The 26,051-nt window shown below is 42.5% G+C and overlaps 1 protein-coding gene across 1 annotated transcript in view; it reads right to left on the minus strand.

Annotated features, from left to right (window-relative positions):
* Positions 1-26,051, minus strand: part of ASNS (asparagine synthetase (glutamine-hydrolyzing)) — a 160,983-nt gene that overhangs the window by 81,641 nt on the left and 53,291 nt on the right. The window contains 3 exon segments of the mRNA XM_030308001.2: positions 3,172-3,261; positions 5,936-6,235; positions 8,031-8,163. The gene's annotated coding sequence lies outside the window, so the exon portion shown is untranslated.

The following is a 26,051-nucleotide window of genomic DNA, read 5'->3' on the forward strand; positions in this document are numbered from 1 at the left end:
AAATCGAATTCAACGGCATATAAAAAGAATTATTCACCATGATCAAGTGGGATTCATTCCTGGGATGCAGGGCTGGTTCAACATTCGCAAATCAATCAACGTGATACATCACATTAATAAAAGAAAAGATAAGAACCATATGATCCTGTCAATCGACGCAGAAAAGGCCTTTGACAAAATCCAGCAACGTTTCTTAATAAAAACCCTCAAGAAAGTCGGGATAGAAGGAACATACTTAAACATCATAAAAGCCATTTATGAAAATCCCACAGCTCACATCATCCTCAATGGGGAAAAACTGAGAGCTTTTTCCCTGAGATCAGGAACACGACAGGGATGTCCACTCTCACTGCTGTTGTTTAACATAGTGTTGGAAGTTCTAGCATCAGCAATCAGACAACAAAAGGAAATCAAAGGCATCAAAATTGGCAAAGATGAAGTCAAGCTTTCACTTTTTGCAGATGACACGATATTATACATGGAAAATACAATAGACTCCACCAAAAGTCTGCTAGAACTGATACATGAATTCAGCAAAGTTGCAGGATACAAAATCAATGTCCAGAAATCAGTTGCATTCTTTTTTTTTTTTTAATTTCTTTTTTTTTTTTATTTTTATTTTTGGGACAGAGAGAGACAGAGCATGAACGGGCGAGGGGCAGAGAGAGAGGGAGACACAGAATCGGAAACAGGCTCCAGGCTCCGAGCCATCAGCCCAGAGCCTGACGCGGGGCTCGAACTCCCGGACCGCGAGATCATGACCTGGCTGAAGTCAGACGCTTAACCGACTGCGCCACCCAGGCGCCCCTCAGTTGCATTCTTATACACTAATAATGAAGCAACAGAAAGACAAATAAAGAAACTGATCCCATTCACAATTGCACCAAGAAGCATAAAATACCTAGGGATAAATCTAACCAAAGATGTAAAAGATCTGTATGCTGAAAACTATAGAAAGCTTATGAAGGAAATTGAAGAAGATATAAAGAAATGGAAAAACATTCCGTGCTCATGGGTTGGAAGAATAATTATTGTCAAAATGTCAATACTACCCAAAGCTATCTACACATTCAATGCAATCCCAATCAAAATTGCACCAGCATTCTTCTCGAAACTAGAACAAGTAATCCTAAAATTCATATGGAACCACAAAAGGCCCCGAGTAGCCAAAGTAATTTTGAAGAAGAAGCCCAAAGCAGGAAGCATCACAATCCCCGACTTTAGCCTCTACTACAAAGCTGTCATCATCAAGACAGCATGGTATTGGCACAAAAACAGACACACCGACCAATGGAATAGAATAGAAACCCCAGAACTAGACCCACAAACGTATGGCCAACTCATCTTTGACAAAGCAGGAAAGAACATCCAATGGAAAAAAGACAGTCTCTTTAACAAATGGTGCTGGGAGAACTGGACAGCAACATGCAGAAGGTTGAAACTAGACCACTTTCTTGCACCATTCACAAAAACAAACTCAAAATGGATAAAGGACCTGAATGTGAGACAGGAAACCATCAAAACCCTAGAGGAGAAAGCAGGAAAAGACCTCTCTGACCTCAGCCGTAGCAATCTCTTACTTGACACATCCCCAAAGGCAAGGGAATTAAAAGCAAAAGTGAATTACTGGGACCTTATGAAGATAAAAAGCTTCTGCACAGCAAAGGAAACAACCAACAAAACTAAAAGGCAACCAACGGAATGGGAAAAGATATTTGCAAATGACATATCGGACAAAGGGCTAGTATCCAAAATCTATAAAGAGCTCACCAAACTCCACACCCAAAAAACAAATAACCCAGTGAAGAAATGGGCAGAAAACATGAATAGACACTTCTCTAAAGAAGACATCTGGATGGCCACCAGGCACATGAAAAGATGCTCAATGTCGCTCCTCATCAGGGAAATACACATCAAAACCACACTCAGATGTCACCTCATGCCAGTCAGAGTGGCCAAAATGAACAAATCAGGAGGCTATAGATGCTGGCGAGGATGTGGAGAAAAGAGAACCTTCTTGCACTGTTGGTGGGAATGCAAATTGGTGCAGCCACTCTGGAAAACAGTGTGGAGGTTCCTCAAAAAATTAAAGATAGACCTACCCTATGACCCAGCAATAGCACTGCTAGGGATTTACCCAAGGGATACAGGAGTACTGATGCATAGGGGCACTTGTACCCCAATGTTTATAGCAGCACTCTCAACAATAGCCAAATAATGGAAAGAGCCTAAATGTGCATCAACTGATGAATGGATAAAGAAATTGTGGTTTATATACACAATGGAGTACTACGTGGCAACAAGAATGAAATATGGCCCTTTGTAGCAACGTGGATGGAACTGGAGAGTGTGATGCTAAGTGAAATAAGCCATACAGAGAAAGACAGATACCATATGTTTTCACTCTTATGTGGATCCTGAGAAACTTAACAGAAACTCATGGGGGAGGGGAAGAAAAAAAAAGAGGTTAGAGTGGGAGAGAGCCAAAGTATAAGAGACTCTTAAAAACTGAGAACAAACTGAGGGTTGATGGGGGATGGGAAGGAGGGGAGGGTGGGTGATGGGTATTGAGGAGGGCACCTTTTGGGATGAGCACTGGGTGTTGTATGGAAACCAATTTGACAATAAATTTCATATATTGAAAAAAAAAAAAAAAAAGAGTCCAACTTTAGCTCAGGTCATGATCTTACGGTTGGTGAGTTTGGCCCCGCGTCGGGCTTTGTGCTGACAGCTCAGAGCCTGGAGCCTGTTTCAAATTCTGTCTCCCTCTTCCTCTGCCCCTCCCCTGCTCACGTTCTGTCTGTCTTTGAAAAATGAATAAACCTTAAAAAAATAATCAATAAGAAAAAGTATTCCAACAAAAATTAACAGGTAATTCTGCATCCCTAATCTACCAAATCCAATCCATCAACAACTGCTGTCAGCTCTAGTCCCAGAATCAAGCTCAAATCCAACCCCGTCTATGGTAGCTTTCTACTGTGTTAATTAAGCTAAATTGGAACTTTATTTCCCAGAATTCCCTTCCTGTGTAGTGGTGGGTTATAGTGGGATGTAAGAAAAGCTTGCATGAAATTTCAACTTCCAAAAAAAGCAGCAGCCATTAAGATCTAGCGGTCAGTGCAGGGTACCCTGTGGCAGTTCACTTGTATTGCTACAGATGTGTTGGCTCACCTTGTAGGAGGGGGGCAGCAGCTGTGCCCTTGGCTTCTCCAGCTCCCTCTGTATCTCCTCCTTCAGCTTCTCCAAGTCCTGGGTCAGGTGCTGGAGGAGGTGGGGGAGGGGAGGGAGGTCCTGTACATGATCAAGCTGGAGGCACAAGTGGTTCCAGTTCATCACCACTCTCCCCTGATTCACACTCAGCTTTTCTTCCCAATTCCTGGACCTACTGACTGCATGGACCTCAGGCCTACCACTAGGCATACCAGATGCAGCTTTCTATAGACTTCTTCATCACCTCCCCCAATTGTGGAAGATCTAAATCCAGCAAGATCATGCATTTCATATCACTCTTATTGAACTCTGACTGATACAGAATTGATGCTGTATCAGTTATGGTTCCAGGGGAACAGAACCTTAAGGATGGCACTCTAAATTAGTTTGGGGCTATCTGGAATTGATTTTCTGATATAATTAGAGAGGCAATAGTAGAGGAGACACGTAGTTTATGACATGCAAAAGAGTACTTGAAGTATCACCTGTAGACACCTGTAATCAAGTGTCAATAAAAGGGAAGGATTTGAGTGAACTAATTGTTACCAAAGATTTCAGCAAGAATAAAAAAGTAGTTTGGGATTGAGTGGCTGCTACTAAGTGCACTGAAGAACACGAGGAAAGAAATTGATGAGCTTAAGGGTATATCATTGCCCTCAAAGATAGAGATATCCTGTTCTAGAGTCAAGATTTCTGAAAAGCAAACATGAAATTCAATTCTGTGGGGAGCTGAATTACAACACAAATTGAATTCTGAACTTTGCAGGGTTTCTCATGTTAAGGTCAGAACATAGACTGAGTAGGAATAGGACTTAAAATTGAGGATAGGAACATATGAGCAGAATCCAATAAAGCTGAGGACCTTGAACCCCTAAATTCTACTGACCCTCCTTTGCCTACAGAATCAGCCCTTCCACCTCTGAAGAGATTGGTCTTCCCTAGTAGGAAGAAGCTATAACATCTTCTCCTAAAGGAATTACCTTGCAGGAAACCACTGTTCTTCCTCAAGAACTACCCTCATGCCTCTCATTTCCTCTATACCTGTTCAAGTCCCAGAAGATCCCAGGAGGGAAGCTATAAAGTGTAACTCATAAGAAGTTCAATGCACACACACACACACACGCAAGATTTTGTCAATTAATATTGACAGAACCTCAGTATTGTGCATGAGAATGGATCCTAAGTTGTACTGGATCAGAGAAGAAATATAATGTTGAACCTCCTGAAATCAGTTGTTTTTGGTGCACTAGGCTGAGTTTCTGGAATAAATGTGTTGGCTCTAGGGGCTGTGAATGTCTTGGAAAGTTTGGTTGGTTGGTTACTAAAACCTGGAGTTAGAGACACTCTGTCCTAAATGGATTTGAAGTTTCATAACCGTCTTGGTATGCTGATGAAAGGATCCTAAGGATTAGGGAAAATGATATGCTTAAGGAGATTTATTATGTAATACCCTCTATGTTCCTCAGAATAGCCCAGAGGATACACCTTTCACTACAGCTTTAAGAAACACATTAAGGAAAGAAGCCTAGCATCAATCAAGAACTCTGTGGTGGCTGTTGTCTAAATGTTAGAAATGAAAGGAAGTAATGCTGCCATCAAACTGGGGTCCCTGATTTCAATGGGAATGATGAGATCCTGGGGTGGCAGGGGTTTGTTTGTTTTTTTAATAACAAAAGATGAGGAAGATGTTACCATAACAGACAGCAAAACCGAAAGTCATCACCAAAGTCTGACCCATAGGACATCCAATAGTTGATCATGATGTTCCTAGAACAGAAATAAATATCCCCCTACTAGTGTCTTGTTTATTTGTAGAAGCAGTGTGGTGAAAAGAATTCATACCTTACTTAGCAATAAAGAATTGTGGCCCCTCAGCCAACTGCCAGATGTAAATCAAAGACCCAAAGCACCTTGAATGAAAGGAAGACAGAGTCCCCTTGAGGAACAATCCTACTAACTAACCAAAAACTTACACTGCAAGTCCTCCTCCCAGCTCTGGTTGAGCTGTTTTTGACCTGGGACAATCTAACCCTCTGGATCATAGCTCTTAACATCTGGAGACATTTTGGGTGGTCACAACTGGGAAGGTGCTACAGGAATTGAATGAGTAGAGGCCCGGGATGCTACGAAACATCCTGCAATGTATAGGATAGTCCCCACAACAGAGAAGTAATTATGGAGCCCAAAGTATCAAGAGTGCTAAGGCTGAGAAACCCTGCTTTTTCCAAGAGAACTGCAACGCCTGTTTCAACAAGCACAAAGTGGGCCAACACTGAACACTAAGCTTGGATTTGGCACATATAGTAAATCTGAGAGTCACAACACAGATCGAAGAGTGATGTGAGAACAGTGTTCAGATACTCCTAGGGCTCTGAGAGTTTAATTATCCAAAGCATTATATAATTGTGTGTGTGTGTGAGAGAGGGAAATCTGGATTAAAAATAGAAAGGATAGGGGTGTGTGGGTGGCTCAGTTGGTTAAGCATCCAACTTTGGCTCAGGTCATGATCTTGTGGTTTGTGAGTTTGAGCCCTATGTTGGGTTCTGACAGCTCAGAGCCTGGAGCCTGCTTCAGATTCTGTGTCTCTTGGTGCTCTGTCTCTTTCTCTCTCTCAAAAATAAATAAACATTAAAAAAAAATTTTAAAGGATATAATTAACCATATTAACAGGTTTTTTAAAGCCTGGTTTAAATTAAAAATGCCAAGGAATCCTCTTTTGACTTACCAAATCCAATTCCATCAGCAACTGTGGTCCAAAAATCAGTCAAAATACAACTCTTCTGGTCTCTTCTGTTACCCGCCCTAGATGAAGCCACCATCATGTCTCTCCTGGAAAGCTACTTTAGCAGCTTCTTTACTTCCTCCCTTGTTCCTGGGGAATCCACTCTTGATATGCTGCTGCCAAGTGACCTTCTTAAAATGTAGATTACTTGCAATGCTCCTGTGCAGCACAGAGTCCAGGTGAGGATGTGGGCCATAATATGGTAAGTGAAATTGGGATCTTTTTCCTACCTTGAAGGGAAGCCTAGAGGTATAAGTAAAACAAACAAACAAACAAAAAAAAAAAACACTGATCCGGTTTTTTCCCGGCTTGACAGAGCATATATGGAAGGTCTCCCTGCTTCCATTCCTGGTCCGGTCCCACTTCCACACACACATTCACAGACTACCCCTCAGAGCAGCAGAGTGATCTATTCAGACCATAAATCAGGTCACTCAGCATAAAACACCCACCCACAAGAGCCTACCTGAGCAGGCTCCTAATCTATATAGTCCTGAGTCGGGCCTGAGGGTCTTAAAGTTGTCAGTCTCTCCAGGTGATTCTAATTGTTGCCAGTGCTGAGAACCACTAGCCTAAAGTTGTGCTTCTCAAAAATCTAATGTGCATACAAATCACCTGGGAGTCTTGTGAACTTCACTTCCTGACTCCGTAGGGCTGAAGTGGGGCCAGAGATGAGGCCAGAGATGCCGCAGTTCTAACAAGCTCCCAGGTGGTGCTAATGCTGCCGTTTGAGGACCACACTTTGCATAACCAGACCCTAGCAGGGTAAATCAGTGCTAAACTGCCTTGCTCATAAGCACTTGCAATCATATTTTTCACCCTCTACCAGTCCTCCAGTTTCCTAACCTCCTAGACCCACTAATAACTCTGCAGCTAGCTAGCTCAGGAATGCCCAACAGGATCTTCAGGACAGACTTGTGGACAAAAGAATGACATAATGATGGTGCTCACTATAAGCAGGCCCAGATTATTTGAATGGGAAACGCTGTATTTCTTCCCAAGGTACAGTAAGGCTTTCTTCCAGGTAAAATTATGCAAAATTCAGCCCTGTCATGTCCCACTGGAAAATGGATTTTCAGTGACAGGCTAAAACCTAATTATAGTACCCTCCTCTCTCTAATATGTAGCTACAGCAGTGTTTCTTAAATTTTATCACCTCCCTAAACAGCATTATGAGACTCTTCCCCCCTAATCACAACCCCCTTCTCCATTAAATGTTAATACCACAACTCCTTCACCTGTCAAATAGCAGGGAGGAAAAACACCTCCAGGGCTATCAGGAGGGTTGGGACAATTAACATCCAGAAGAGAACCTGGCTCCCATTTGGGGCCTCTGTAGTGAGAGACTGACTTAAAAGATGGTTGCCCTGGTGATGTCGCTTGAGGAATAGGTGGCTTCCCTGGGAAGAGAAATAGTTTCCAGTCTCCTTTTTTTTTTTTTTTTTTTTTAATTTCAGGATTCAGCTGAGGACCAAGTTATATTATATTACAGTACAAACTTATTACTAAGGGATTATCATTGCTTTTTCTTGACTTTGATCTCTTTCCAAATTAGATCCTACCATCAGTGCCAAAGACCTCTTAAGATTCTACCACGTAAGAAAAAAATTCTTTAAAATATTTAGTATTTCAACAAATTAAAAAAATAAGTATTTTATAAATAAGTTTTAGCCATTTTCATCATTTAACCTTATTTCTTTAAAAGGAGAAAGGGAATGGCTTATGATTTCCCTATCATATTAGGAAATCAGTACACAAAAAGAAATTAAATCACTACACAAAAATAAATTTTAAATTTAAGTTCTATTGGAAGTGCATCTGACATTGTCATGGTTCTCAATCCTGACTGGTCCTCAAAATCACCTGTAGGGCATCTTAAAAAGAAAGATGGTTTTTAGGGGCCACAGCAAATGTGCTGCTAAGAACATCTTGTATTCATCTTTTTGGGGATATAGGTATAGATATAGATATAGATATAGATATAGATATAGATATAGATATAGATATAGATATTTGTAGATACTCTCAAATAGCTTACCAAAGCGGTTATACAAATTAACAATCACATCAGCAGTGTCTGAGAATCTCCATTGCTCCATATCTTCACCATCTGTTGGTATTCTGTTCTTTCTATTTCAACCATTTCAGTGATTTTTTTTAATTTGTATATCCTGAAACACAAATGAAGTTGAATGTATGTTTATTGGTCATTTTGTATATTTTCTATTGAGATGTGTCAAGTATTTTTTAATTGAGTTGGATTCTCTGACTTATTAATATGTTATAATATGTATCATATTCAAGGCACAAGTTCTTTGTTTTATATATATATATATACATATATATATATATATATATAGAGAGAGAGAGAGAGAGAGAGAGAGGAAATATTTTCCTTTACATCTTACTCTTTTAGTGGTGACTTCTGTTGAACAGAAGTTCTTAATATATCTCAATTATCAGTTGTTAACCATCTAGATGCCCATCAATAGTAAAGTGAAAAAATAAATTGTAGTTTACTTACAGAATGAAATACTATATAGCAATAATAATGAACAAATCACAACTGTCTGCAATAGTATGGATAAATCTCATATAAGATTGAGAGACCTAGCCTCAACAATCAGACAACAAAAGAAATAAAAGGCATATAAATTGGAAGGAAGAAGTCAAACTTTCACTCTTGGCAGACAACATAATACTCTACATGGAAAACCTGAAAGACTCCATCAGAAACTGCTAGAACTGATACATGAATTCAACAGAGTCGCAGGATATAAAATCAATGTACAGGAATCAGTTGCATTTCTATATACCAATAATGAAGCAGCAGAAAGAAAAATCAAGGAATTGATCTCATTAACAACTGCACCAAAAACCATAAGATACCTAGGAATAAATCTAGCCAAAGAGGTAAAAGATCTGTACACTGAGAACTATAAAAAGCTTATGAAATAAATTGAAGAAGACACCAAAAAAAGGAAAAACATTTCATGTTCCTGGATACAAAGAACAAATATTGTTAAAATGTTGATACCACCCAAAGCAATCTACACATTCAATGCAATATCTATCAAAATAACACCAGCATTGTTCACAGAGCTAGAACAAACAATTTTAAAACTTGTATGGAGGGGCGCCTGGGTGGCTTAGTCGGTTAAGCGGCCAACTTTGGCTCAGGTCACGATCTCACGGTCTGTGAGTTCGAGCCCCGCGTCGGGCTCTGTGCTGACCGCTCAGAGCCTGGAGCCTGTTTCAGATTCTGTGTCTCCCTCTCTCTCTGACCCTCCCCCGTTCATGCTCTGTCTCTCTCTGTCTCAAAAATAAATAAACATTAAAAAAAAATTAAAAAAAAAATTAAACTTGTATGGAACCAGAAAAGACCCCCAAATAGCCAAAGTAATGTTGAAAGAGAAAACCAAAGCTGAAGGCATCATAATTCCAGACTTCAAGCTGTATCCCAAAGCTGTAATCATCAAGACACTATGGTACTTTCACAAAAACACATAGATCAATGGAACAGAATAGAGAACCCAGAAATAGACCCACAAATGTATGGCCAACTCACCTTCAACAAAGGAGGAAAGAATATCCAACGGGAAAAAGACAGTCTCTTCAGCAAATGTTGTTGGGAAAACTGGACAGCAACATGCAGAAGAATGAACCTGGACCACTTTCTTATATCATACATAAAAATAAACTCAAACTGGATGAAAGACCTAAATGTAAGATAGGAAACCATCAAAATCCTAGAGGAGAAAATTGGCAGCAACCTCTTTGGACTCGGCCTTAGCAACTTCTCACTAGACATGTCTCTGGAGGAAGGGAAACAAAAGCAAAAATGAACTATCATGACCTCATCAAGATAAAAAGCTCCTGCACAGCGAAGGAAACAATCAACAAAACTAAAAGGCCACATACATAATGGGATAAGATATATGCAAATGACATATCAGATAAAGGGTTAGTATCCAAAATCTATAAAGAACTAATCAAACTCAACTCCCAAAAACCCCAAATAATCCAATGAAAAAATGGGCAGAAGACATGATTGGACACTTTTCCAAAGAAGACATCCACATGGCCAACAAACACATGAAAAGTTCTCAACATCACTCATCATCAGGGAAATACAAATCAAAACCACAATGAGATACCACTTCACACCTGTCAGAATGGCTAAAATTAACAACTCAGGCAACAACAGATGTTGGTGAGGATGCAGGGAAAGGGGAACCCTTTTGCACCACTGGCAGGAATGCAAACTGGTGCACCCACTCTGGAAAACAGTATGGAGGTTCCTCAAGAGATTAAAAATAGTACGACCCTATGATCCAGCAATTGCACTACTAGGTATTTATCCGAGGGATACAGGGATGCTGTTTCAAAGGGGCACATGCACCACAATGTTTATAGCAGTGCTATCCACAATAGCCAAATTATGGAAAGAGTCCATCAACTGATGAATGGGTAAAGAAGATGTGGTGTATACACACACACACACACACACACACACACACACTCACACACACAATGGAATATTACTCAGCAATCAAAAAGAATGAAATCTTGCCATCTACAATAACGTGGATGGAACCAGAGTGTATTATGCTAAGTGAAACAAGTCAGTCAGAGAAAGACAAATATCATATGATTTTCCTCATATGTGGAATTTAGGGGAGGTGGGCATGGGGATGGGCTAACTGGTGATGGGCATTAAGGAGGGCACTTTTTAGGATGCATACTGGGTGTCATTAGGAAGTGATGAATCACTAAATTCTACTCCGGAAACCATTACTACACTATACGTTAACTAAGTTGGATTTAAAGTTTTTTTTTAAAAAGTGGGGCACCTGGGTGGCTCAGTCAGTTAAGCATCCAACTCTTGGTTTTGGCTCAGATCATGATCTCACTGTTTTGTGGGTTTGAGCCCCACGTTGGACTCCTCTGCGCTGACAGTGCGGAGCCTGTTTGGGATTCTCTGTCTCCTTCTCTCTCTGCTCCTCCTCCACTTGTGCTGTCTCTGTCTCTCTCAAAATAAATAAATAAATAAATGTTTAAAAAGAAAAAAAATTTTTAAATGTTGAGGGAAAGAAGTTAGGTACAAAAGTATATGCTGTTTTAATTCTGTTTGTTTTTTGTTTTTTTAACTCTCCAAACTACGTTAATCCATGATGTTAGAAGTGAGGATGTTGACAACTTCTGCTGGGCAGTAGTAACTAGAAAGGGGTTCAAATGGTTCTCTTGAGATGCTGGGGAAAATCTGTTTCTTAATCTGTAGCTTGTTCAGTTTGTAAAAATTTATCTAGGTTCACATTTATTATATGTTTACTTCAACAAAAAGTTAACAAAAATAGAGGTACATAAGCCTTAGCCCCATCCCGAGAGGGTCCAGGAGTCCATGCTTCCTTGTGATTCAGATGGGCAGCCAGGGCTGAGGACTTTTCTTTCTTTCTTTTTTATTTTCTTAAGTTTATTTCTTTATCTTGAGAGAGAGAGGGAGAAAGAACAAGCTGGGGAGGGGCAGAGAGGGAGAGGGAGACAGAGGATCCAAAGCAGGCTCTGTGCTGATAGTGGACAGCCTGAAACGGCACTTGATCTCAGGAACTGAGAGATCATGACCTGAGCCAAATTCAGATGCTTAACTAACTAAGCTACCCAGGCACCTCAGGGCTGAGGACTTTTGAACAACACTCTGATTACAAATATACACAGATATAAGGGCTGGGAGCCCCATTCCTGAAAAAAAAAAAATGTCTGTAGTTTATTGGACACAGTAACATGGTGGGATTATGGAGTTGTCCTTTTCCTTAATCATTCTCACTTTGTATTCTTAAAATGTTGTTTTGTGCAAATATTAAAATCCTGTGACTTATACTTCTCTGTCCTCTCACTCATTTTTTTCATTGTTGTTGTTGTTGATTATCTGCAAAGAGGTACTTGCTTATAGGTCCAGAAATGTGGCAAGAGGGAAGAGAGAAGCCAGGAGGAAGTGAGAAGATAAACACGATCCTCATGGCACTAGCTTTCTCCATCTTTTGTACCTCTGGTTAGTTCCAAGCATCCTCCTCAGACCAAGTATGGGAGGACAGTGGTGATGTACAACTCTTAGGAGGGCAGGGTCCAAAATGTATGGGGCTCTACAAATTACTGGAGCAGAGTGAGGTCCTGAAGGACGGGAGACACAGAGGCAGCCACAGCTGCTGGGCACAGCTTTCTCCTTGGCTTTCTCTCTGCCCTTTCATGCCCTGTTGGGCAGTTTGAATGCAGGCTAGTCATTTCATCATTTTTTTGCAAGAGCCCGTGAAAAGGGGAGTGGACTCTGATGCTGCTAGGCAGATTCTAATTTAGACTAGAGGCTGGAGAATGGGGCAAGAGACATGAGAGGGATGACGTGTTAACACTGCATTTGTGAGCCTGGAAAGAAATGTGACTCGGGGTAATGGAGATATTGGCTAACGGGCTCAGTTTTTCATTCCCAGGCATTTGGTGGTTGACTGGTGTTTTCCTCCTGTAATAAGCCCTCCTTGTTATTCCCAGGCCAAACAAATCCCTCCTTCTCTGTGCTTCTGCTGCACTTGGCACTTCTGTACATCCCACCTCACCTGCCCTGTGCTTAGTGGGTTGAGATCCGTGACTTGCTCTAGACCACTGGTTCTTTGAGCGTGGTTCCTGGAGCATTTTTAGACATGCAGAATATCGGAACCCAGCCCAAACCCACTGAATCAGAAACTCTGGGTATCGGATGCAGGGTCCGGAGATCTGGAGAAACAAGCCAGCCATGTAATCCTAATGCAGGCTGAAGTGTGGCTTTCAGGCTTTAGGAATGGGACTTCCTTTTCAGAAGAGCACCTGTGAAGTATATCCTGAGGGACTTGGAAATCAACTAAATGTAGGAAGGCAGAGAAACAGTAAAAGACAAAGACGTTTCTAGTTTGGGCAACTGAGTTGGTTGTACCATGAAACCAAATAAAGAATACAAGGAGAGGAGATATTTTAGTCTGTTCCTTTTTGTTTGTTCGTGGGGTTCCCAGAACGTAAAGAGTAGGTGATAATAAGTTTGCTTCATGCCCATTTTCAGATGTGTGAGTTACACACATGTGTTGTTCACAAGGTGGCTCAAAGTATAGATCTGGAAATGTGAGGTCTCAGTTGGGGCTCCAGACAGCAGTAAACACTGGCTTTAAAAACAGTTGCAGAGCTGCATGGGCCTGGCTTTCAGTCCAAGCCCTGCCACTTCTAATTCTTTGAGCTTGGGCAGGTCTTAACACCTTCCAGAACCTTCGCTCCTTCATCTGACAATTAGAAAAGTCACACCTGCCCCCACAGAGTCAGGGAAGAATTAAATGAGATAACGTGTTTAACTCAATTAGCAAAGTCCCTGGCTTATAGAAACAGCTGGTGCTATTATTTTATAGGTTTGCGAGACGCAGAATAGAGATGGGAAATGCAGACGGCAGGGTTGATCTAATGACCCAGGTTGTGCAAGAGCGAAGAAACAAGACTGAACACTGGGAGGGCAGCTCGGGAGCAGACAGAGGCTGAGGAGAAGGTGATGAGGGAAGCTGACAGGTGGCGAACTTATCCTCCCCTGGGTGGGATATGTGTGACATTCCTGGGATACTCCTGGAGGCTGAAGAACAAAGGGAAGGGGAAAACAATCTCTGATAGAGATCCAGTCATGCAGGACATTAGTTCCCATCGTATACAAATATCTTAGTAAATCACAAGAAAAAAGCACTTTTATCAATAGCCTAATCTCCAGAAACCTATATAGTCAGTTTCCTGGAGCCCCAAGATCACCCCCCCCTCCATAGTGATGTGGGAAAAAAAAGCAAGAAGGAAATGGCAGATAAAATTAAATTTCCTTATAACCTGCAGCCCATTGACAAATACTTTAGGCAGGCAGAGTAAAACATTTCTCCAGGAACTCCCTACTGTCTTAATGTTAATACTTTGCTAGAGAGAAAACTAACCTTAGCTCAACAATAGGTAGGCCTCTAGTAATCTGTGAGTCTTCTTTAGCATATGAAAATCCCAGTGGAAACTTCCCTTAACTTTACCTCCCCCAACTCCCAAGTATATAACTAGTCTCTCCTCATGGTTCCCTGGCATTTCTTTCTGCCCGCGGGTCCTTCCCTGTGCTTTCATAAAATCACCTTTTTTGCCCAACAGACATCTCAAGAATTCTTGCTTAGCTGTCAGCTCCAAACCCCAACATCACTCCAAAAACCCATCATATTTGGGTGCCCAAATACAGGGCTTTGAGTCTTTTCATCTGGACTCTAAGCAGTGCAAAGTTCATGAGTGGTTTCTCTTTTCTTCCTTTACTCTCATTTCAGGGCTTTTCAAGGAGTACGGTCTTATTGGAACATTTCCATGTCAACTGCTCAGACTGCAATCCTCTAGCCCATGACTACTCTACAGGGAGGGGAAAGCCTGCCTTTTGGCTGGAAGTTAGTACCCTGGCCAGAATAGTAATAAGATCCAGAAAGTTGACGCCTTCTCTTTATTCCTGTCCTTATACAAAGTTGTCTATCTTGGGCACGGGACAGTCACCTAAGTCACCAGGACAACTACCAATCTTAAGACTCCTGTATGAGGATCCTCCTCATTGGTCTAATGTGATCCCCTTCACATCTCTGGTCTGGCCACTTCTGGCCAGAAGACCTCCTCTCGGAGCCAGCTGAAACCAGTACCCGATTGAATTAAAACCCAGTGGGGGTGGGGACCCTGCATGGCTCCGTCAGTTAAGTGTTCAACTTCAGCTCAGGTCATGATCTCAAAGTCCTTGAGTTCAGAGTCCCGCATCGGGCTCTGTGCTGATAGCTCAGAGCCTGGAGCCTGCTTTGGTTTCTGTGTCTCCATCTCTCTCTGCCCCTCCTCCACTCACCCTCTGTCTTTCTCTCTCTCTCTCAAAAATAAATAAACATAACAATAACAACAACAACCAAGGACTGTTTCCTAGGAAGTTGGCTGTAAGGACTACATGTGTTGGAATGTTGCTGAGATCATGATGGGATTTCTAACTTTACTGTTTTCCATCATTGTCCTCAACTAAAGAATTGGGTAGTTTTGCAAAACTTTTCCAGTGTTTTACATGGGTTAAAAATGGCAGCATGGCGGCCAATGGCACAGCACAGCAAGGCCTTCTCAGCAAGGCAAACTTGGTCCATAAGTCAGCACCCACTGTAGTCTAGAATGCAATGCAGAAGTGGGGGGAGGGCCAGCCTCCCTTCTACAGGGGCCTTTAATGGCATCAGTGATCAGAGCAATTTTGTTCCAAGGATGCCTTGGGTCACTTTGACACCTCAGGGACCCTTGATATATCCTGTGCAAGGGATGCCACCCAGCAGTCAGGGTGTGGGGGATTTTCTTGGTAATGGACTTTCTCTCTTCAGTCCCCAAGTACTCTCTCTTGGAATGCTTTGTTAACCCACTGGAAAGAATTCGAATTGCAAAATTTGGGAAAGGACTGATCTTCTGTAACACTGCATAGCTTCAATAGGATCTGGCAGTTAGATCTCTTCTGCAGAAAACAGGGCAAATAGACAAAGGTACCCTAGGTTCAGGCCTTTATGACTCTAAATCAGTACCCAGACCTAAGGGGCCTCTTATTATCTAAATAGGCCTCCTCCGAATAAACCCAAATTGCTGGAGGAAGCACAGGCCATGCCTGAAAAAGGGGACATTGATTCTTTCTCTCTCACTGTTCCTAATAGTGGGGACTTTTCCCTCATTCATTTCCAGGGGTTAATGGCTATAATTGGAGCCAACTGTGGTTAGTCCACATCCTGGGGACTTTAAGGAATATTCCCAAGCAGAGCAGCTGCTATAACTCCCTTTGTTTCAGGGAAATTCCCTGCCTTCTCCTGCCTGACATGGACTGTATATTTCCACTTTGGAAAAAAAAAAAAAAAAAGGCGTCTGCTCATCTGTTCCAGCTGACAAGGTTTAGAACCACAAACCCTCTTTCTCTACCTGTTGGGAGCATCTCGCCTCTTCTGCCTCCTACTATTTCTACACCATCTTGGGTATAGCCTACAAACTGGTTCCTATACCTTCCTTGGTGTCTCAGGCATCACTGGCTCCACCCACCTTCGATGTCAAGGAGTGAAGACCGCCCACTTGAGATTTCCCTACTGGTCTCCCAGGTAAAAGTTTATAATGGAGAACAGATTGTCTTAAGTAGATGCAAGTGGAACGTATTCTGTGTTTAAGCTGATTTTAGTTTGCTGGTTTAATTAAGATAGACCTGTCTTCAAAGTTATCGGCTCCAAACCCCACCATCACTACAAAATCCCATCAAAGGTACAGGTTGAGAGGCAGGAAGAGGCTCAAGAGAGAGTGGGTGGAGGGAGTAGACAGACAACTGCATGTGTTGCAGGGCTGGGACAAAGTCTTAGCCATTTTATTTGGCACTAAGAAAGTCAGTGGTGACCTGGAAACAGCAACATCGATGGAGCCGGTGAAGTTAGAGGCAGAACCCACCAGTAGCATCAAGCAATCTTAAATGCTCTAAGTTTGGTCATTAAAATGAATCCATAATTGGAAGAGAGAAAGGGAACGTAATCCACCTTAAAAATGGGGAAAGCCTAATTAATAGCCTTTGGAATGGAATAAGTTTGTTCCAATCAAAAAGGATGTAGGCATCATCCTTGGTTCCTTTCTTTCCTTCACATCTCACGTCTAAGTCTTTGGTTACTTCTGTTGGACCTATCCCCCAAATAAATCTGGAATCCATTCACTTCTCTGCTTCCCTGCTGCTACCCTACTCTAACATCCTCATCTACCCTTCTTCTGCTATCTTTATCTCCCTCCCAGGCAACTGCAAGGGCTATAACTGGTCTCCCTGCTATCTCTCTTGCCTCTCCAGATTGCCTTTCCACTCTGCCCTCTTCACAGCAGCCTGAGATCTTTTCACACGTAAATCACTCACCATAGTCTCTTGCTCCTAACTCTCCAGTGGCTTCTTACCACACTCAGCAAACAATCCAAACTACTTACCTTAGTGGGCAAAGACCCCCCTGAGCTGTCTTTGCTTCTCCTCTGACCCGGTACTGACTGATAACCACGAGTCACATGTGGCTCTTGAGTCTTTGAAATGCTAGTGATAGTTACAAAATACATACTTAAAAAAATATTTATATTTATATTCATGGAGCCACATGTGGCTAGTGTGATTGAAGAGCTGAATTTTAGATTTTATTTAATTTATAGAACTTAAATAGCACATGTGGCTAGTGGTTAACATAGTGTAGAGCACAGAGGTAGAATATTGATATCATCACAGAAAGTTCTACTGGATGGCGCTGCTCTGGCCTTATCACCCACTATGTTCCCCCTTGCTTACTGGACTTCAGCATCACTGGCCCACTTCTGTTCCTCACCCAGATTAAGCTCCTTCCCACCGAATATTTTTGCAGGTTGTTCTCTCCATCTAGACTTTGTGGCTCTTTGATCTTCACATGACAGCCTATCTCAGCTTTGATGTTACCTCCTCAGAAAGGCTTGCCCTTTCCACACAAATGGTTTCTCTACTGTGTTAGCCTCAAAGCACTTCTGGCCAGTTTAAAAACATTTTCTAGATGGGTTGTCTATTTGTTTATTGGCATATGCCCCTTTTGGCATGTTATTTTCCCCAAGGGCAGGGATCTTGACTCTCTAATGCAGATGGAGGACCCAAACTTGAACAGGTAGAATTTCTACTTCTCTAGAACAAGAGAACATGAAGTGAGCATGGGTTCTTTCCTTGGAAGAAGAAAAATGCATCAAATATCATATCTCATGATCTCTAAGCTCTTTAAAAATTAAAAGCCAAAGTCATCTGCTGAAAGTGAGCCTCCTGGGAATGAAGCAATTTGAGAATCTGGGAAATCTAGTGAGGAAGTGCTGAAAAGGACTTAACTAGCTACAACCAAGGGGGACACTGAGCATCACTGAGGATCCAGAAGAACATGGAAGGTATAAGCAGTTTGCAGTACCATCTGTCGTATGATTTTTCTCCAAAACAGGAACAGCCCAGATGTGCTTATCACATTTAATCCTTGTAACAACCTCTGAGATACATGCTGAAGTATCCCTGCTTTACAGATCATTAAATGAAAAGAGAAGTTAAATAACCTATCTAAGACCAGGAAGCTAATAAGTAGAGGAGCTAGAATTTGAGCCCTGGAATTCAGAACCCAGGGCCAGAGCTCTCAGCCACAATTCCCTCCTTTATTACAGTCACACAGAGTAGGTATTTCATTAAAAATGTAACAAATGTCCATTACAGGGTTCTGAGGCTTCCCATTCTTTCCAAAATGGCACACCAGGCATAAGAACCTAGATGAGATAGATGACTTAACAATATTTGCATAAGTTTACATAAACCAAAACTTTTGCACACAAAAAATACCCATTATGCAAGAATGCATACACACAGACATTAGATGTTGTAGAATGACTACATACAGAGAAATTTGGAATAAACAGGAAACTGATCAATAGGCAGGGTTCCTATTAATAAATCAACAAAACAAGAGAAGGGCCTTGCATGGACATACAGTGACATTGTACCATGAGCTGAGAAATGGAATTCAGCACTCTGCTCCCAAGATCAGGTAGCCATGGGATTGCTCTGCCCATTTCTCCTGATGTGAGGACCAGGGTCAGATGCTTTCCTTCCCCCACAGAGGTCTCCCACCATTCTAAACTCACAGGACTTGGGGTAAAATAGGGAAGATTTCAATGCCTACAGAACTACTTATAAATATGTATTTTTTTTTACTCTTCTTAGCTTTTGTCACTCAAAAATGTGAATACTTAATCAATTTTAGGTGAGGCAAAAAGTGTGTCTTCAAATCAAAAGCCTCTAAGTATTAATGTTATATACTTTGGTGGTTCTTATCCTCAGAAATGACTCTCAAATATGCTTCCATATACAGTATTAGGAATCCACAACTCTGCAGCATGGCTCCGTGATCTGGAGTGTGTGTGTGTGTGTGTGTGTGTGTGTGTGTGTGTGTGTGTGTGTCTTTTAAAAGTAACTTCCAGGGGCGCCTGGGTGGCTCAGTCGGTTAAGCGCCGACTTCGGCTCAGGTTCATGGGTTTGAGCCACGCACCAGCTCTATGCTGACAGCTTGGAGCCTGGAGCCTGCTTCGAATTCTGTCTCTCTCTCTCTCTCTCTCTCTCTCTCTCTCTGTTCCTCCCCCATTCATGCTCTGTCTCTCTCTCTCCTTCAAAAATAAATAAAAACATTAAAATTTTTTTTAAAAAATGCAACTTCCAGGGGCGCCTGGGTGGCTCAGTCGGTTAAGCATCCAACTTCGGCTCAGGTCATGATCTTGAGGTTCGTGGGTTCCAACCCTGTGTTGGGCTCTGCACTGACAGTGTGGAGCCTGCTTCTGATTATGTGTCTTCCTCTCTCTCTGCCCCTCCCCCTGCTTGTTCTCTGTCTCTCTCTTTCTCTCTCTCTCAAAAATAAATAAACATGGGAAAAAAAAAAAGAAAAAAGAAAGCAACTTCCAGATGACTGCCATGACCAGCTACTCTTGGGAAGAACTGCACTGCCACTCAGTAAATACCAGTTTTCTAGTCAGACATAGAAGAAAGGGACGTTCCAGGCACCAACAAGGACACTATAGCATTGGAAAGTCCTGTGGGGCTCTGGAAAATGCATCTGCTAGAGCTGGGGTTTGTGGAGATCAGTGGTGGAGGCTGATGCAACGGGGCCTGACTCTAGAGGTTCCAGGGAGCAAACTGAGAGCCCTGCACCTCACTCTGAAGGTCTGCCCCGGTTGTTAAGCAGGAGGTGACATGATCAGACGTGGTGGTTGTTAGCATAACTGGTAGCCATGTGGAGTGGACTGCAGGGTGGCCGGACTGGTACACGTGCTAAGTAAAAAGAGAAGAGGGAAGGCAGCAGCATGGCCTTTCTGCCTAATAGACAAGGGGGGTTAAGGATGATTCTGATATTTCTATCATTAGAGACGGAGTGGAAGGTGGTTCTAGTTAACGTTGAGTCTCCCGCCTAACTTACAAGTAGTACACAGATACAATCAGGAGGGACCAGGCAGCTGAGCCACCCTAGAAATAAATCCTCTTACCTTTTTGAGTCATGTAAACAAGAATGTTTGTGTTTAAACTATTGTGTTCATTTAATCTTGACTCTACCCCTAAGGTAGAAGCCTGGGAGGAATAACTATTACAGTTTACGTATTCCAAATGCTGTGCCCAAGCAGCTCGGCTTACTTGGTGTCTTATGTTTGATAATCTAATTTAGCCTTCTGGCTCCCAGAGCCTGTCTGGCCCCCCTGTGATTGTTTAGCAAATCTGCCACCTCTTTAAGCCTTTGATGCATTTGGTAAATATCACTGACCTACCAGACTGCATTGTTTGTCATGCTGATTTTGAGCATCCGTGTCCCTTTATGTCTTAGTATCTTTTCCCTTCTGCTCAGATCATTCCCATTTCACCTGCTTTGTTAGACTCTTTCATTTTCTCTCTGCTGGATCCAGTCTTGCTGGATGATTATAAAAGCAACAGTCAGAATTTCTTATATAAAGTACAGTTCTAGTAAGCATGTTACAGTTCAGCTTAGATCCTCTGCAGCAGTGACTGAGGAAGTCTCAGTGAGAGACTGTGCAAGAATCCAGCAAAGAGACGATGAGGTCACGGACGAGGAGGGGTCAGAGAAATGAGAAAAAGGGAAGAGGCCAAAGAATTCACATGGAAACTGCAGATAAATTTGTTGAGGGGAGAGACAAAGGACACATAAAAGATTAGGGATCGTGATCCATGAAAAAAGAGTTAACAAAACATAAGATTAAAACATAACCACTGGGACCCAAGATGTAAGTAGGTAAAGCAGGTATTGTCTACCCCCCATCCCCACCCATTCTAGTGTGACAGAAACAGGCAGCATCCCTGAAAACTTAGAAAGATTTGAAAAGAAACAGCTTTGTGGGCCTGGATGGCTCAGCTGGGTGCCATCCTCTCGATTTCAGCTCAGGTTCATGATGTCACAGTCATAGGTTCAAGCCCCCATCAGATCCTGGCACTGATGGCACAGAGCCTGCTTGGGATCTCCTCTCTGCTGCCCGTCCTTGGTTTGTGTTCGCTCTCTCCCTCTCTCCTCAAAATAAATAGAAAAAGAAAAGAAAGAAAGAAAAGAAAGAAAGAAAGAAAAAGACAGAAAGAAGAAAGGAAGGAAGGAAGGAAGGAAGGAAGAAAGAGAGAGAGAAAGAAAGAAAGAAGAAAGAAAGAAAAACAAGCAAAGAAGAAACAGAAAGAAAGAAAAGACTGAAGAAAGAATAAATGACCGTAACTCACCGAATAAATCTTCCCGTCCCTCAACTCCCGTCACACATACAGACCACCCCCTCCCTCCCTCAATCCCTCCCCCTCCCACTCCCTCCCTCCCCCTCCGCCTCCTCCCCCCCTTCCTGCCTTCATTGCGTCCCTCCTCCCTCCTCCTCCCTCCTTCCTTCCTTCCCCTTCCCCTCCCTCCCTCCCTTCCTCCCCTCCCTCCCTTTCCTCCCTCCCTCCCTTCCTTCCTTCTTCCTTCCTCCCTCCCTTCCTCCCTCCCCTCCCTCCCTCCCCTCCCTCCCTCCCTCCCTCCCTCCCCTCCCTCCCTCCCTCCCTCCCTCCCTCTCCCTCCCGCCCTCCCTCCCTCCCCTCCCTCCCTCCCCCTCCTCCCTCCCTCCCTAGAAAGAAGAAAGAAAGAAAGAAAGAAAGAAAGAATTTCCTAACAGTAGCAATTTGGCCTGTGTTAACTTCTGTAAAGAACTGCAGCCGCCGTAGTGACACATACCAGACTCCAGATAAGCTGCCCCTGCTCTTACCTTTAGGGTCTCAAACTGCCTGCCCTCCCCCACTGCTAAGACATCTACCTCCCTGTTGCTTGCACCCCTTGTGGTTTCTAAAGACAACTCCTCTCCCTTTCACATCCTCAAACTTGTTCATAATTGAACTTCTCTTAAACTTTTTCAGAATACTGTATCATGTTAACTCATTTTTTTTTGAGAGTTTCCCATGTGCTGCTCAAAGCGTGTTACAGAACTTTTCTTATTTAGTAAACACAACTTAGGGGGATGGGCTGTTGAACAAGATGGGACCATATTCGTGGGTTAGTACTTGGCAAATGTATATGCCCACCATTAGAGAGGGCTTTGAACAGTCGTGGAGACTGGGTGCTTTATTTAGTAAACATTGTATAAGAACTTTGTCAGAGAACTAAGTTCACAGAATTGAGAGCAGGTGACCTTGACTATAAATGTAGAAAACATAAGTCTTTTAAACATCAGATAGGATCTGAATTTTTCAGGAATGCAGTCACATATTTTGCTATTATGACAGGTTGACAGGAAACCACCAGTCCCCCGAAGGAAGTTAAGCAATTTAATGACCAAATAAGAGGTAAAAGGACAAGCCAACTAGGAAGTCCACGACAGGGCTTTGAGAAAATGCTCTCTAGTTGATCACAGCCGTGTGAGTTTGGAGGTCGTTTCATTGCTTTCCTATAGCTCACTCTATACATCTCCCAAATGACAAGAACAGGACAAACCAATAGAGTATTAATTTGCATTATATGCAAAACAAAACAAAACAAAAAACAAAAAACAAAAAACAAAAGTCTGGAATATGGCAATGGAAGAAGGAAAATGAAGTCAATGAGGGTTAATGTCATTAGGGTTAACGTCAGACTCACAGAATTGTGTCCAAATGTAGCATTGTTTTCTGTCACATTTTATTAAAAAGGTCTTAATGTATGTATCCATTTCCCCACCTAGGTAATGGGCGCTCACAGACATATACTGCTTTCTATTTAATCGTTGTATCCCTAGCAACTGATGGTGTACCCAGCACAGAAAAGACTCTCAAAATGTATCTGATAAATGAATGTGGTTTATTTCCTTGACAAAATGACAATAAAAGGAATTTCCCAGCTAGAAAAAAAGATTCATTCGAAGAATCATCACCATAGAGACTTAAAGAAATAGGGGTCTGTAAACTATGTTCCTATCTCTTTAAACAGAATGGGCCCACACAAATATCCTACTACATTTTGCCTGTAAGATCCAGTTGGAGGGAAAATTATTCCAGGAAATTTCCTTGGTGCATGCCTCACTCATATGCATATCCACTACTTCTGCTACCATGCTTGGGCTTTCCAGACTCAGGGTTCAGCACCTCTGACTTTGATAGATGGATGCTTTGGGCTCCTTCAGGTTTGATGACACAAAATGTCCCCTCTGGTTCACAAAACCTCTGCTTTCCACCTGGCTCTTGTTTCCACTTGCTCCCTAAATGATTATGATTTTATTAGACTCCAGAAATACCCTCAGGATAATCACATCACCCCTCAGAGTGCTAAGTGAAAATGGCAGTGAATACACCACGAATTGAATTAATAGAGATACCTGTCATCACTTGGGTAAATGACACTCTTCAGTGGTTCTCTGTCTTGGCTGTTCCTGGAAATCACTTGGGGAAATCTAAAACCATTGACTCCTGGTTCCCACTCCCATGGATCCCAATGTGACTGGGCTGTGGTGTGGTGTGGGTATTAGAATTTTTTAAAGACTCCAGAGGCACCTGGGTGGCTCAGTCAATGAAGCATCCAACTCTTGATTTTGGATCAGGTCATGACCTCATGGTTTGTGGGTTCAAGCTCTGAGTCGGGCACTGCACTGACAGCTCAGAGGCTGCTTGGGATTCTTTCTCTGCCCCTCCCTAACCCATGCTTGCTCTCTCTCTCTCTCTCTCTCTCTCTCTCTCTCCCTCTCTCTCTTAAAATAAATAAATAAGCATGTTTTAAAAAATAACTGTTTAAATGCTCCAGGTGATACCTATGTAAAATTTTCAAATCATTGCTTTGGGTTGAAAACCAAACTGGTATCGTTTTTTCCCCCATATCGCAGAGAATAGACATTACTAAATGACAATGAAACAGTTTCTTAGCTTTGTATCCTATTCTCTTGTCTGAGTATACCATAATATATATATGTGTATATATATTATATATATGTATATGTATATATATATATATGTATATAATATATATATGTATATATATTTCTAGATGAATGCAGATTGACTTAAATGACATATTTAAAGTTACCCTGCAAGAAAAAATGAGCTATATTGGGTGGATAGGTTTCAGAGTTCTTAAAAAAAACAAAAAATTCCAAAATATTAATACCATAGGGATTGATCTTCCATCTAAAGTGAGAACTAGGGTTGAATGTTTTCCTCACTCCCTATTTTCACTGAACACTGAAAGCTGCCAATCCCCTCAGGATGTGGGCCGATTCGCCCCGACCCCACAAAGTTAAGAATTGGCATTCCCGGGGCACCTGGGTGGCTCAGCCACTTAAGTGTCTGACTCCAGCTCAGGTCATGATCTCATGGTTTGTGAGTTTGAGCCCCGTGTTGGGCTCTGTGCTGCCAGTTCAGATCCTGGAGCCTGCTTTGGATTCTGTGTCTCATTTTCTCTCTGCTCCTCCCCCACTTGTGCTCTGCCTCTCTCTGTCTCTCAAAAATAAATAAATGTAAAAAAATTTTTTTAAAAAAGAAAAGAATTGGCATTCTTTAGGTGGACCCTCCCACCTGCTGGTCACTTGCCCAGGCACTGGCTGTTTTTAGAGATGCTAGTCTGGAGAGACAAGGGTCTTAGCTCTTAATTGAGGGGACAAATGCCAGCCTTTAGGTGTGACTCATGCCTAAGATAAGCAAAGGGAGACCAGGGGCATGCAGGTCTCCTTCATTAGCTGTTCTTTAAAGAGCTGGTGAGAATGCTCCCCTTCCAGACTCAACAGCTGAGGAATTGTGCCAACTCAGCTTCTGTTTCTAAGGCTTCAGAGATAAGGACATCGTCTCATCCTGAGTGCTGGCATCTTCAGCCTTACTCCTGTGTGCTGTTTGCCCTCTCTCTAGACATAAGGGCCAGCTCATACTTGATACCAAAAACAAATCTTCAATTTCTGGGAGAAAAGGGAGGGTTTATTAAGTTGAGCAGAGTTGTTAACAAATGAAACAACATAGTATAATGAAAATTATACTATGTGTAGTTTTTTTTATTTTTTATATTATTTATTTATTTATTTAATTAATTGAAAAAAAAATTTCTTTAACATTTATTTATTTTTTGAGAGACAGAGACAGAGCATTAGCAGGGGAGGGGCAGAGAGAGAGAGGGAGTCACAGATTCCAAAGCAGGCTCCAGGCTCTGAGCTGCCAGCACAGAGCCTGACTCGGGACTTGAACTCGCGAACCGTGAGATCATGACCTGAGCCGAAGTCAGACGCTTAACCGACTGAGCCACCCAGGTGCCCCACTATGGGTAGTTTAAATAAGCCACACATATTTGTCTTCTTGTATTAGGCCCAGTGTTCTAGCTCTCTTACCACACTGCTCAGAATCCCCCACCCGGACAGTCCGGTCCGAGGCCTGTCTCAGGACGGCACTGGGAGAAGAGTGGTCACTAACTGCTCACTACTTGCATCATCCCTAACAGAGATCCCAAGTGGATTCTGCCACAGCCCAATTCCCACAGCCCCCACAGGGTGCGGCACTGTCATTTAGACTCTTCTCCAAGGACACATTTGGACAGATGTGATCGCCTGTCGACTTGCTGGTGGAAGAGAGAAGGAATAGGAAATCCATTATTGGCTGGAGCTACAACTTGAACAGAATGAGATGGGCAAAGAGAAGCAGGCAGGCAGAGAAGGCCCATATATTCTCCACTGACGGGACTCTCCCAGAAGAGCAAGTGGAAGCTCAAGGCCGGGCTTGCGTGGATTAAGGAGAGGGTTAGCATAAAGAGCAACTCCTCCTCACTATCTTAAACAACAGGCCCCAGCCTGCCTTGTCTGTGGAGGCAGAGACGAACGGGTCTCCTTGGCAACGGAGGCACTTGCTCAGCAGGACTAGCAGGCAGGCGTCTGCAAGCCTGGAAGGAGAGCTACTGCGCCTGCCTTTCTTGTCAATGCTCACACGGTCCAGACCTGCATCCTCCCCCTCCTCTTCATTGCCCTCATCTACCGCCTCCGGGCCATGCCCTGTCATTGAGAA

The sequence above is a fragment of the Lynx canadensis genome, chromosome A2 (genome assembly GCF_007474595.2).
Source record: "Lynx canadensis isolate LIC74 chromosome A2, mLynCan4.pri.v2, whole genome shotgun sequence".
Taxonomy (NCBI): domain Eukaryota; kingdom Metazoa; phylum Chordata; class Mammalia; order Carnivora; family Felidae; genus Lynx; species Lynx canadensis.